Consider the following 14,359-nt stretch of genomic DNA (forward strand, 5'->3'; position numbering starts at 1 on the left):
AGGGATGGTCAATTTCAAGCCCTGCAGGAGAGTGAGAGCTGGAGACCGCTGCCCCAAGCAGCACCCCTCAAGCCTTGCAGGCATCAGCACGAGAAGCAGAATGGAGTCGTCTCTCTTTAAAATATCTATATCCATATAGATCTATAGATCCATATAGACATTTTAGAAAGCTTGGTGAGGGACGCCTGGGTGGCTTAGCGGTTGAATGTCTGCCTTCGGCCCAGGGCATGATCCCAGGGTACCAGGATCGAGTCCCACATCGGGCTCCCTGCATGGAGCCTGCTTCTCCCTCTGCCTGTGTCTCTGCCTCTCTCTCTCTCTCTCTCTCTGTGTCTCTCATGAATAAATAAAAAAAATATTTTAATAAATAAATAAAAAGCTTGGGTAGTACTGGAGAAATCAGGGCTCAAGGTCTGCCATCAGGTCCTGGGAGCCGTGCCTGACTGGGCTCTTCTCAGTGGCTGCTGGACTTTTAGAAATCAGTAATAATAGCAGTGCTAATTCCCCTTAATAACAGCCTGGCCTCCTCGGGCCTCTTTCATCCGTGTAACTCCCAGGGCTGGGAAAATGGCAATTACTGAGCAGGTGCCACACCCAGCGATGATGTGTTATTCATCCATCAGCCCCGGCTGGGAAACTGAGGCGCAGGGAGACTATCCCCTCACACAGAACTAAGGACAGAGGAGCCGAGGGTGCTGCTCCATACCTGCTGTGTTTGGGGAAGGTGTTGAAGATGCGGGCTCTCCTTTCAGAGTCAGCCGGGCCTGGGTTTGGGATGAAGGGGAGGAAGACCCCAGATGCATCCCAAGCCCCCTCCCCAGGCCGCAGCAGGGCCTGGTGGTGGTCTCGGCTGGGAGTCCGGGCCTCTGATCTTGAGCCCATACACTCCCTCTGCCAAAGTACCGCAGAGCAGGCCAACAGCTGCTCTGAGCATCTCTGCCATCTCCACGAGGCATGCAGGCACTACGGGGTAAGTGAGGGCTCAGCCCTCCAAACAGCCCCACGCCACAGGCACGGTCCTGCGAAGTGGGAACCCGGGGCACCCTGCAGCTGGGGGGGTGGTGGATCAGATAAAAAACGTGTCAAGAAGTGGGAAGGCTACTTCTTAGCAACCCAAGCCCACCTTTGCAGCCCAATCTCAAACTCTGGCACCAATCCCAAAATAATGATATCCTTCTTATAGCAAGGGCAGGGGAGGGTAGGCAACGAGTCCCAAAAGACTAAAGATCTTTTCCCACCCTGGCCAGAGAGGGAAGCAGCAGCGACGCAAATGAGGATGGGAGGGTAAAGATGGAAGCATTGCCTGTGCAGAGCCAGCCAAAGCCTACTACGTGCTTGGTACAGGGAGGGAAGCTGGAGCAGATGCAACCTCAGTTCTGGGGAAGAAGCCACAAGGGCCAAGCCAGGCAGCCACCAGTGACCCTGTACTCCAACCTTCCAGGGCAGGGCCTGGGGAAAAACAAGGGAGTTGTTCTAAGGGATAGGAAGTTATTTTTCTTCAGCATGTTAGATGTGACCAGAGCCCCTGGGAGGCCCTGAGCAGACACTCTGACCCTCCAAGGGTCGCACTCTTCACGGTCTCAGGTTCAGGAACTGCCCTTTCTGCTGTCAACTAGGCCAGGCCCTTCATGCATGAGAAATCAAGGCAGAGTGGGACCGTGTAGAACACCAGACCAGAGTCAGGAGCCCTGCCACTGACACTCATCATCGTATGAATCACTTCCCCCTCTGGACTTCAGTTTCCCCATTTTTAACACGAGGGCGTTGGACTAGATGTCTCTAGGATCCCTTCCAGCCTATGACTCTATGTTGTTTTGATGTGGCGGCAGATCCCAGATTGATTTACATAAATTTGCATGTTCAATCAGAAATCCCAAACTCCAAGTATAGAAAATCCAATCAGTCCATTAGTGCAGCCAGACTGGGGCTGGAAGAGCCTGCCAGGTTCGGGCGAGGATTGTGGAGCAGACTGGTAGTGGCGGGGAAGTGGGGGAGGCGCAGGGGAGGCAGGGCCAGAAGTGGCATTTGTTCCAAGAGAAGCAGTTGTGGTGACCCAGAGCTGATGGGGCCGGGGTCCCCTCTTCAGCTCTCAGGCAAGGGTCCTTCTCCTCCTGTTTCTAACGGGGCCTCTGGCTGGCCAGCCTCGGAGCCACACCCCAAGAGGAAACAGCAGCCTCTGCCTAGCAACAGCCGCATCCTTCACTCTGACAGGGACTCCACCATTAACCACTTTCTGGGAAACTGACCTCCCCGGGAGCTTCCATTCTCCATTCCAGGGGCTCCTCCAAGTGAGGAAGGTTTCCCTGGGGCTCTAGCCTAAACACCTCCCGCTGCAGCTCCAGTCCAGGGGCACCGGGGCCCGCGGAGAGGGCCCCCCAGGCCCAGCAGAGCTAGCAAAGGGAAAAGCAATGCAGAGAACGTGTCCCACCTCCAACCAATCCCACAGTCTCCCTAACCACCACCTCCTCTAACATCCCCCCCCTGGCACCTGGGAGATCAAGGATGAAAACAAACAAGGGAAACGTGAAGGCCTTTGGCTCTTGGGCTAGAGAGCAAGTCCCAACCTGGAGAGCCTGACTCCTGAGAAACCATACCCCCAGGAGGGAAGGAGGCCGGGAGAGGTGGGGCCGGGGCAGTTTCTCCCTGCTGCCTGGCTTCCATGGAAGGACCTGGGAGGCTGGCTGGGCTGGCTCGCAGCAGGGAGAACTTCTTAAGCCCACTGCCTTGGGCCTGAGGGGTGTGAGTGCACAGGTGAGGTGAGCAGGGCCAGGGAGTGAGATGGGCAACAGCAAAGGGGCTCTTGTCCTCTCCCCATAAGAGGGTGGATGAGTGTACTGTGTGTGCTCCCTGGCTCAGATCCTAAAACAAGTCCCAACAGCTGAGATGCAAACTGTCTCCTGGGAATCTGCTTACCCGGCTGGCCCTTGGCTGCCTACCCTTCCCTTAACTCCTCCCCAAAGACCCAACTCAAAGACTGGCCTGCCAGGATGTCTCAGCAGAGGCCTTGATGGGTGGGCCAAACCCCAGCCAGCAAGAGTTCATCCCCCAAACCACCAGGGGTGAGAAAGACAATGACTATTCTTAGGCAGAATAAGTGAGTCTGTACCCCCCCCCTCCACCCAAGGTTCTAGTCCTAAGTAACTGTGATTTAGAACCTCATCACCCAACACCTCCCTCCTCAAACTAAGTCACCTGCCAGAGGACCTTTCTCCCTTTCAGATTCACTGATCAGGGGAATCATGCAATGTCAAAAAGTGGAAGGGAACGTTACAGCTTTCCAGTCCAAGTGCTGAATTTTACAGAGGAGGGAAAAGAGCCCCAGAGAGGCAAACTGTCTTGGCCAAAGTCACACAGCAAGCTGGGAAAAGCAGGGGCCAGTGCTTCTGACTCCTTGTGCACAGTGATAGCGGCCTGCTCCTCATATACATTGGTTTCTGCCCACTGTGGAACAGCCTTCTTCCCTGCGACCCAGGCCATCTGCCTCTCCAGGTTCCCAATCTGTTCCAAAGACCTAAGCTGAAGAAAGATGCTTGGAAGGCCTGAGCCACCTCATGCACAGACCACAGACTTTGAAAACAAAGTTGAACTATGTGGGACTATAGACAGGAATACACATGTTTCTCTCAAGTAGGACACCCACTAACCCTAGGCTGTTCCTAGAAAGACAGGGAACCAATATGAGAAGTGAATTTTGTGTCTCCCTTCTGGAAAGACAAGGGGTCTTGCACGACAGGGTTTGGTTGGGTTCATTCTTTCCCATTGAGTACTGACCATAGAATGGTTAGACACTGACTCCCTCTATCATCTCCCAGTACCACCCCTGTCCCAGGCAACTGCCTCCAGCCACTACCTCTGGCGGACAACTGTGCTTAGGCAGGAGGACCCAAGGGGAGGGAGAGGGAGGCTGGGAGGGAATAAGAGAGATTTGCCTTAACACCCAGGAACCCATCAGGCTAAGACCCCCGGTTCCTCAGGCGAGCATTTAAGAAGCAGCTGGCAGGCGGGGTGGAGAGCGCTGAGAACCTGGAATATCAGGCCCGCGGGAGGTGCGGGCCCTCTGCGCCCTTGGGGCAGTGCCAGGGCTGGAGACCCAGGGCCTTGAGCCCAGAATAAGGAGAAGGGGGCTGGGGTTTGGTGAGCCGCTCTTCCACTCGGCCTAGGCCAGGGGAGTGTCGGGCACAGATACATTCTCTGCATTCTTCTGGCACCGCAGCCAGGACCCAGAGAGCCTTTCCTGCAGGCGCTGCCCTGGCCCCACACCCGGTCCAGCCCTTCTCCCTCCCTCAGCCTCTCTTTAGTGTTCAGCCTGCCGCCCCCCCTCCTTCTTTCCCGCAGCCCCTCAAAGCCACCAAAGGATTGTTCCTAGAGACCCCGGTCTCCCCGCCTCTCCCCATCCTCCCCACGCCCTACCGCCCCAGGCCACGGGGACTGCAAGGAGGGCGAAGAGGAGCCCAGGGCTCGGCTCCGCGCCTGCGCTTTGGGGCGAGCCCCCCCCCCCCACCCCGCGCGCAACAACCAGGCACCACTAAGCGGCACCCGGACGGGGGGCTGCGGGTGGGGTGGGGTGCGCAGCTGGGGCAAGGTCAGTGCTTTCAAAGAGGGAGGGAGACCGGCCCCCGGAACATCCCCCTGTCCCGAAAGTTTCCCTTCCGGGGCCATGGAGTGTGCGCGAGGAGGGCGCGGGGGGCGGGAGGGGGTGGGGTGGGGGTGGACAGAGTCGCAGCCGGACCCCCCCCCGGGACAGTGCGGCGGGAGGGAGGGAGGGGCGGGCGGCGAGGACCGGGCGGGAAGGTGCGCCGCCCCCTCCGACCCGAGGCTGCCACGAGAGCCGTACCCTTCAAACCGCCCACCCCCAGCCCGCAGCTCCCGGGGCTCCGCTCGCGCCCTTTAAATCCCACGTCGGCCCGGCACTCACCGAAATCAGGTGTCGGGCTGGGCCAGGGCAGGCCGGATCCGCCGGGTCCATGGCCGCGGCTCGGGGGCGGGGGGCAGAAGAAGGGGGTGCTGGGGCCGCCTCTTGATGTCAAGGCTTTAAAGGGGCCAGTGGGCCCCGCCCCTCGCCCAGACCCCGCCCCCTCCCTCGGCGCAGCCAATCCGCGTCCGCCCTGGATGCGCGCCCCTCCCAGCCCCGCCAGATGTTCCCAGGACGAGAGCCGAGGCCGCCCGGCCGGAGAGCGCCGCTTCCGCCCGGCTGGGGAGGGCCTCCCCTCCCCCTCCGGAGAGGCGCCGTCCTCGGGCCGGCTCGGGTCCCGCTCGGTGAGCCTCCCGGGCTCCGGGGCGGGAGGGGCCGCGCGGGGCCGAGACGGGGTGGAACGGGGGCATCTAGAGCGGGGACAACTAAGTAGGTGCGCGCGGCGCCACGGGCATGCGCGTCTGCGTCTGTGGGGCTGGGCGTGCACGTGTGTCTGTGGTTGGGAGCCTTGGTGTTTGTAATTTGCCTTCCTGCTTACGTGTTGGGTGTAAATCTATGGGAAGACGCTTGAGTGCCTCCTTGGCCTTAAATGCTCCCTCCTCACTTTTCCTCCTCGGGATCGGGATCGGGATCGGGATCGGGATCCGGTCCTCCCCGTAATAATGGAGAACTGGGCGCCTGGAAGAGGCTCCGCTCCTTTCAGAGTAGTGCTGGCCGTTTCCTCACTGGAGGGAAGGCCGAGCACAAAGAGGATGGGACCTCGTTCTCAGCCACTTGCTGTCTTGGTGGGTACGAGCACCTGCCCTGCTGAACCTACCGCGTGCTTAGAAGAAGAAAAGCCAGCAGCCCACCTAGGCCCCTGCAGGGCCTCAGCTCCCCTGAAGCTCCCATTCCCCTTGGTCCTTCGTTCAGTATCTATTTGCCCTTGTCTGGATACCGTGTGATCTTCACAGTCTGCATGGTAGTGTGTGGCCGGTTAATGCAGGTTCTAAATGGGGTTCTGCAGAGATATACAGAGGGATCCCTAGCCACCGTCTCTGCCCATCTTATTAAAATTGCTTCTGTTGTGGGAGTACGTGGAATGTATTAACGCATCGAAGCAGTCCGATAAAGGAACATAAAAGCAGAGGGATCTTGGGGTGCGCAAATTGGCTAGGATTAATCAAGAGTTCCTCTCGGAAGAAGGCTCCCTAATTTAGAACGGCACTTGAAGGGCAGAGAGAACTCGAGTAGATCCGGGCAGGGTAAGGACACAAGGAGACTCGGGTAGGAGAGAGCGTATTAGCTGCCCGGGACAGCGAGCCGATCACCTGGGCTGGGTGCGAAGTAGAAGTTAGTGGAGGAGGTTCAGTACGGAGAAGAGCAGAATGAGGGTATGGATTTGACAGGGTAAGTGACACAGGAGTCATTTTGGGTTCTTGAGCGTAGAAATGAGTGCTTGAGATCAGTTATTAGTGAAGCCTAATGACAGGTGGTTATTCCCACCAGCTCTCTCACCTTTGGTTTAAAACAAATTTTATTGGTTGAATTATCCTTAACATACAATAAAAAGCACAGATCTTAGGTGTCCTATTTGGTGAATTTCAACAACATACACCTATATAATAATCCAGAACAAGATAATGAACATCACCCCCAGAAAATTCCCTCATGTCCCTTTATATTTATAGTTAACTACCCTGCACCTACCCACCCCCTGCAACCTCCTTAATTCTAGCCCCATAGTTTTGTCTGTACTTGGATTTCACATAAGTGTCACCAACTAGTATGCACTTTTTAGTGTCTATATTCTTTAGTCATGTTTTTGACTAATGTGAACCTATTCGTTTTTATTGCTGAGTAATATTCCATTGTATGAATATATCACAATTTCTTTATCCATTCTCCAGTAGATGTATGGGTGTTTCCAGTTTTGGGCTATTATGAATAAGCCCTATAAATATAAATAGCCATAAATAGTCTTATGCAAACCTCTTTGTGAACATGTTTTCATTTCTGAGAAAGCTCACATTTTTTTAAATTAAAGTATTATTGTTGAAATACAGTATCATATTAGTTTTAGGTGTACAACCATAGTGATTCAACATTTATATACATTGCAAAATGACCACAAGTCTAGTCCCCATCTGTCACCAAATTTAATACAATATTATTGACCACATTCCCCATGTTGTACAGTACATCTCCATGACTTGTTTATTTTTTAACTGGGAGTTTAAACCTCTTGATGCCCTTTACCCATATCGCCCATCCCCCTACCATACTCTTTTCTGGCAACCATCGGTCTGTTCTCTGTTATCTATATGTCTGGTTTTGTTTTTCAGATTCCATATGTAAGTAAAATCATAGGGTATTTTTCTTTTTCTGACTTACTTCACTTAGCATAATACCCTCAAAGTCCATCCATATTGTTACAGATGGCAAGATTTCATTGTTTTATGGCTGAGTAATAGTCCATTCTATGTATGTATATATATATATATATTTGCATATATATGTATATATTGTATCTAATATATATGTAAGCATGTATACGTGTGTATAATATATATACATATACATATATACACATGCACACACACATCTTATTTATCCATTCATTTATCAATGGACACTTAGTTTGTCCTATATCTTGGCTATTGTAAATAATGCTGCAGTGAACAGGGGCGTGTTTTTGTTTTCTTGGAATAAAAACCCAGAGTGGAATTGCTGGATCATATGGTGGTTATTTTAATTTTTTGAGCAACTTCCATACTTTTCTCCATAATGGCTGTACCAATTTACATTCTCACCACCAGTGCTCAAGTGTTTGCTTTTCTCCACATCATTGTCAACACGTTTGTTATTTTTTGATAATAGCCATTCTGTGAGGTGATAGCTCATTGTGGTTGTGATGTACATTTCTGTGATACTGAGCAGCTTTTCATGTGCTTGTTGGTCATTAGTATGTCTTTGGAAAAATGTCCACTCAAACCATCTGTGCATTTAATTTTTAAATTTTTTCCCATCTCTCCTTCTTCTGTTCATTTTAAATCAGATTTTTTGTTTTAGCTATTGTTCTTTATATATTTTAGAAATTAGCCCCTTATCACATATATGATTTGCAAATATTTTCTTCCATTCAGTAAGTTGCCTTTTTTTTTTTTTTTTTTTTTTAAGATTTTATTTATTCATGAGAGACACCAAGAGAGAGGCAGAGACACAGGCAAATGGAGAAGCAGGCTCCATGTGGGGAGCCTGACATAGGACTTGATCCCGGGATTCCAGGATCATGCCCTGAGCCCAAGGCAGATGCAGTAAGTTGCCCTTTTGATTTCTTGAGTGCTTGCTCTGCAAAAACGTTTTTAGTTTGATATAGTCCCATTTGTTTATTTTTGCTTTTGTTGCCCTTGCCTGTGGAGTCAAATCCAAAAATTGTTGCTAAGACTGATGTCAGGGAACTCACTGCTTATGTTATCTTTGAGGACTTTTATGGTTTCAGGTCTTATATTCAAGTCTTTAATCCATTTGAGTTGATTTTTGGGTATGATGTTAAGATAGGGATTCAGTTTCATTCTTTTCCATATAATTGCACAACCTCCCCACACCATTTATTTTATTTTTTTTTCTACTCACTACTTTTATTCTCAGCCCTGAGGGCCAATGACAAGCTTGGCTGCGGAGAGGGAACTGGGGGTTGGCAGAAAGTGAGGCATCACTGTGGAGAGGGTGGTTCTTCCTGGGTGAGTGCTGCTGGAGAGAGGGAAGGGGTGGCTCCTCCCCAGCTGAAGAGGCTAGAAAGGCAAGGCCTGGAAGGGGCAGGAACAGCTAAAGCCCAACACCATTTATTGAAGAGATGGTCTTTTTCCTATTGTATATTCTTGCCTCATTTGAGGTAGATTAATTGATCATGTATGTGTGGATTTATTTCTTGGTTCTCAGTTCTGTTCCATTGGCTTTTCTGTTTTGACCCAGTACCATTCTGTTTTTTTGTTTGTTTGTTTGTTTTTAGAACTCTTAAATAATCACTATTCTAGTATCTTAGAATAGAGATTATTTAAGAGTTCTGAGAATCTTTTTTTTTTTTTTTTTTTTTTTTTATTCATGAGAGACAGAGAGAGAGAGAGAGGCAGAGACACAGGCAGAGGGAAAAGCAGGCTCCATGCAGGGAGCCCGACGTCAGACTGGATCCCGATCCCTGGTTTCCAGGATCACACCCTGGGCTGCAGGCGGCGCTAAACCACTGCACCACCGGGGCTGCCCACCATTCTGTTTTGATTACTATAGCTTTGTAGTGTAGTTTGAAGTCAGGGAGCAGGGACTGTGGTACCTCTACCTTTGTTCTTCTTTCTCAAGATTGCATACAAATTTTAGGATTATTTGTTCTATTTCTGTGAAAAATGTCATTGGTGTTTTGATAGGGATTGCACTGATCTGTAGATTGCTTTTGGTGGTATGGACATTTTAACAGTATTAATTCTTGCAATCCACGAGCAGGATATATCTTTCCATTTGTTTGTGTCTTCTTCAATTTCATCAATGTCATATCATTTTCAGAGTATAGACCTTTCACCTTCTTAGTTAAATTTATTTCTAGGTATTTTTTTAAAAAAACATTTTATTTATTTATTCATGAGAAACAGAGAGAGAGAGAGGCAGAGACATAATGGGAGAAGTGGGATCATGCCCTGAACTGAAGGCAGACGTTCAACCACTGAGCCACCCAGGTGTCCCTACCTTTTTAAGAAAAGATTTTTATTTGAGAGAGACAGAGAGAGCACAAGTGGGGGAGGGACAGAGGGAGAAGGACAAGCAGATTCCTAGCTGAGTGCAAAGCCAGACACAGGGTTCAATCCTAAGACCCTAAGACCATAACCCAAGCCAGTCAGAGGCTTACCCAACTGAGCCATCCAAGTGTCCCTATTAGCCATTGATTCTAGTAGTTTTTTGTGGAGTTTTAGGGAGCTTGATGATAGTGGCATTTTTGGAATCTTGCAGCACTGACTAATTCTTATTCATTCAATCATCAATATTTATTGAATAAGGATCAGTGGGCTAGTCCTGGGTTTACAACAAAGATTAGATATGATCCTTTCCTCACAGGGCTTAAAAATCCAGTAAGACTCCATGTATCTACTGCATTCCAAAACCAAGGGTAGAAAAACCTTACTTAATAGTATGCTAAGCATTTCTAACTATTTTGGGATGTTTCCAAATAACTAAATTTTTGGAAATAAACAGACCATCTGGATTTTTTACTTTTCATTTAGATATTTACTTTAAAAAAAAAAAACACAGCCAGAACATCTGCACTTGTCAGAGCAAGTATCTGCCCTCCTACTTAAAGGCTTTTGCACACTTGACAGCTTAGGCATTCAGATTTTGGCAGATTCTCTATACTTTATAAACCTTCATCTTCACTGACAAGAGGTTAAAGAAGTATAACTAATATTACCCATGATCACTTTGTATCTTAACTCCCTGGTGGTACTATTCACTTAAATTATTTAAGAAAAAATTTTAAAGATTTTTTTATTTATTTATTTATTTATTTATTTATTTATTTATTTATTTATTTATTTATTTATGAGAGAGAAAGAGAAAGAAAGAGTACAACTGGGGCAGGGAGGGTCAGAGGGAGAGGGAGATGTAGGCTCCTTACTGAGGAGGGAGTCTGATGCCAGATTTGATCCTAGGACTTTTGGGACCATGACCAGAGCCGAAGGCAGACGCTTAACTGACTGAGCCACTCAAGTGCCCTAAATTATTAAAAACTATACAGAAGTCCCATAGTTGGTTTTCCATACTTGTTATATACCATTTATCACATATTTTTTAAAAGATTTATTTATTTATTTTAGAGAGAGAGTGAGAGGAGGGGCAGAGAGAGAGGGAGAGAAAGAACCTAAAGCAGAATCCCTACGAGCTTGGAGCCTGATATAGGGCTGGATCTCACAACCTTGAGATCATGATCTGACCTGAAACCAAGAATTGGACACTCATCTGACTGAGCAAGCCAGGCGCCCCATCACATATTGTTCTTTACTTATCTGTGTTAAAAAACAGGCTAGGTCTCTTAGACCTCTTGTTGCCACAAGCTGCTTGTAATAAAACAGTTTAGTAGCAATGGTGCATATGGAGCTGATGACTGACCGGTAGATCACTGCTCACATTGGTACTTTGAATGGTTTTAAGCAGGGGGTTGGCATAATCAGAATTGTATTTTAGAAAGATAACTGGTTGCAATATGGAGAACAGTTTAGAGAAAGCAAGATTCAAGTCAGAGAACAGAGTTTTTGTGGTAATTGAAGGGAAAAATGAGAAATGATGTACTCTGGACTAGGAAAGTGATAGTGGCGATAGAGAGGAGATCACTTTAAGAAATGAAGAGCAGCAGAGTCAGCAGGGATTGGAAGGTGAGGGAAGCAGAGAGCTAAGCCAAGACTTCCGGACTGGGTAGCTTCCAGATGGCAGGGCCACTCACGAAAGTGGAAAAACACAAGGAAGAGCATTTTGGGAGATGATATGTTCACTTCCAAACATGTTAACATTGAAATGCCTGGGGAATGTCCCAGTGAAAATGTCCATCCAAGAGGTAAGAGCTTCCCAACTGTTGTGCATCAGGAAGAGGTTACAGATGTGCTGCATATTTTCCCAACTCGAAGCAGCACAAACTTCCTATGAAAGACTTTAGTCTTGTTAAGGTGTGTTGCCATGAAAATACCATCCTTCTTGGGATCCCTGGGTGGCGCAGCGGTTTGGCGCCTGCCTTTGGCCCAGGGCGTGATCCTGGAGACCTGGGATTGAATCCCACGTCGGGCTCCCGATGCATGGAGCCTGCTTCTCCCTCTGCCTGTGTCTCTGCCTGTGTCTCTGCCTCTCTCTCTCTCTGTATGACTATCATAAAAAAAAAAATACCATCCTTCTTTATGTGTGCCATGATATGGAAAAGGTTGGAAAGTATTCATGTAAAATGCTATTGGATAATGCTGTATAATGTTATATAATATATAATGCAGAGAGCAATTTGGACTAGAGATAAGAGATTTGTGAGGCATGAGAACATCAGAACATAGGTTGTAACTGCAGCTATGGAGTGGAGCTCATGCAAGGAGAGAAGAGGGACTGGAACAGAACCCTATGGAACAGCAACATTAGCGAGGGGTCTCTTCAGGAGGAAGACAACTTGCAGAGTGCTGTCACCAGAGCCCAACAGGCTTCCAAAACAACTACTTCCTGATATTACCAATGTCAGGTTGGATCAGGACTGAGACTTACCTGCTGACTTTAGCCACGTCATTTGTGACTTTGGCAAAACCAAATTTTGAGGGGTTGAGAAAGGTACAAAGTAAGGAATGGAGACTAAGAAGCACTTAAAACTTTTTCAAGAATTTTGACTATGCTGTGAAGGAAAAGCTAGGCAGGTGATTGTGGGAACAGGGAATGAGAATTCTTTTAAAAGGCTATTTTTGGGGATGCCTGGGTGGCTCAGCAGTTGAGTGCCTGCCTTTGGCCCAGGGCGTGATCCTGGAGTCCCAGTCCCGCATCAGGCTCCCTGCATGGAGCCTGCTTCTCTCTCTGCCTATGTCTCTGCCTCTCTCTCTCTCTCTGTGTGTCTCATGAATAAATAAGTAAAATCTTAAGGAAAAAACAAAAAGAAAGCTATTTTTAGAAAGATACTGCTTAATTTAAGACATTTAAAATTCATTATTTTCTTTAAAATATTTTTAAAAATTCATTTTTTTAAAAGACATCTGAACACGTTACAAATCATTTGTTCTGTTTTTTTTTCATTTTTTTTTTTTTTTAAGATTTCACTTATTTATTTGACACAGAGAGGGGGGGGGGAGAGAGAGAGCATAGGCAGGTGGAACAGGAGAGGGAGAAGCAGGCTCCCCGCTGAGCAGGAAGCCCAATGTAGGGCTCAATCCCAGGATGCCAGGATCATGACCTGAGCCGAAGACAGACGCTTAACCGGCTGAGCCAACCAGGTACCCCAAAATTCATTACTTTTAAAAAAGCATTATGTAAAAAAAAAAAAAAGCATTATGTACATCTGGTTAACAAATCAAGTTAACACAAGAGTAATTATGTACTGCACTTCCTACCCCCAATAATGAGCCATTTTAACTTTCTGGCTGATTCTTTAATGACTAAATATGCTTATACTCCAATTCTTTGATTTTTCACTTTTATTATTTCATTTTATTTTACTTTTTTAAAGATTTTATGTATTTATTCATGAGAGACACACAGAGAAGCAGAGACATAGGCAGAGGGAGAAGCAGGCTCCTTGCAGGAAGCTTGATTCAGGACTCGATCCCAGGATCCCGGGATCATGACCTGAGCCAAAGGCAGATGCTCCACTGCTGAGCCACCCAGGTGCCCCTGATTTTTTACTTTTAGATGTTTTATTAGCTATGTATATGTTCTATTTAAAAGGTACAGAGTTGGAATCTTACAATTCATACTGTTCTGCATCTTGCACTTAAAATATCTTGGAGACCTTTCTATTTTAACATAAATCTTGTTCTTTTTAACAATTGCATAGTAACTCGTTTGTGGCTGTACCATACTACGAGTTTCCTACTGATGGGCATTTAGATTGTTGCCAGCTTCTCACTTTTATTGGACAATTGTAATGGATAACATTGTATATACATCCTTGCATATTTATGTGAGTATATCCATGGGATAAATTCCTACCAATGGAATTCCTGAGTATGTGTAGTGTACGTTTTGACAAATAATGACAAATTGCCTTCCATATGGTCATGCTAATTTACCATTCCCACTAACAGGGTGTAAGAATGCCTATCTTCTCACATTCTCACCATCACTGTTTAAGAAATTTATGAATATTGTCCTAAGTGCTGAAATATTTTCATTAGTTTTATTTGCATCAGTAAGATTTAACAAAATTTCAGGTGTTTATCTGCCATTATCATTTTTTGTGAATTTCTTTTTCTAATAGATGTGTAAGAGTTGTTTGTATTATAACGAAATTCACCCTTTGTCTGTCACGTGTATTGTAAATTGTTTTCTTAGTTGGTAGTGTGTCTTCTGACTTTATTAGATTTTTTTTCCTTGCCTTGTAATCAATCTTTTTCTTTTTTTTCCTTGATGGCTTTTAGGCTTTTTATGTTTAGAAAGTACCTTTTTTTTTTTTTTTTTTTAAGATTTTATTTGTTTATTCATGAGAGACACAGAGAGAGAAGGGCAGAGACACAGGCAGAGGGAGAAGGAGGCTCCATGCAGGGAGCCCAATGTGGGACTTGATCCCGGACCCCAGGATCATGCCCTGGACTGAAGATGGTACTAAACCACTGAGCCACCTGGGCTGCCTGAAAGTACCTTTTTTAAAACCTTTTTTTTTTTTTTCTCTACTATGTTTATGGGTTTTCTTTTTTACTTAAATATTTCATCCAAAATCTAGTTAAATGGCAAAGACCACTATTATTTCTCACG

At 47.0% G+C, this 14,359-nt stretch overlaps 1 protein-coding gene and 1 long non-coding RNA gene across 2 annotated transcripts in view; one reads left to right on the forward strand and one right to left on the reverse strand.

Moving 5' to 3' along the window:
* The window catches only part of NCKAP5L (NCK associated protein 5 like), a 30,015-nt gene extending 24,964 nt beyond the window's left edge, over positions 1-5,051 (reverse strand). Inside the window, 1 exon segment of the mRNA XM_038577607.1 lies at positions 4,916-5,051. The gene's annotated coding sequence lies outside the window, so the exon portion shown is untranslated.
* Positions 5,052-5,134: 83 nt separating this feature from the next.
* Positions 5,135-14,359, forward strand: part of LOC119866371 — a 33,901-nt gene continuing 24,676 nt past the window's right edge. Inside the window, exon 1 of the long non-coding RNA XR_005380128.1 lies at positions 5,135-5,256. This is a non-coding gene — a long non-coding RNA (uncharacterized LOC119866371). The remainder of the gene's footprint in view (positions 5,257-14,359) is intronic.

The sequence above is a fragment of the Canis lupus genome, chromosome 27, assembly GCF_011100685.1.
Source record: "Canis lupus familiaris isolate Mischka breed German Shepherd chromosome 27, alternate assembly UU_Cfam_GSD_1.0, whole genome shotgun sequence".
Classification (NCBI taxonomy): Eukaryota; Metazoa; Chordata; class Mammalia; order Carnivora; family Canidae; genus Canis; species Canis lupus.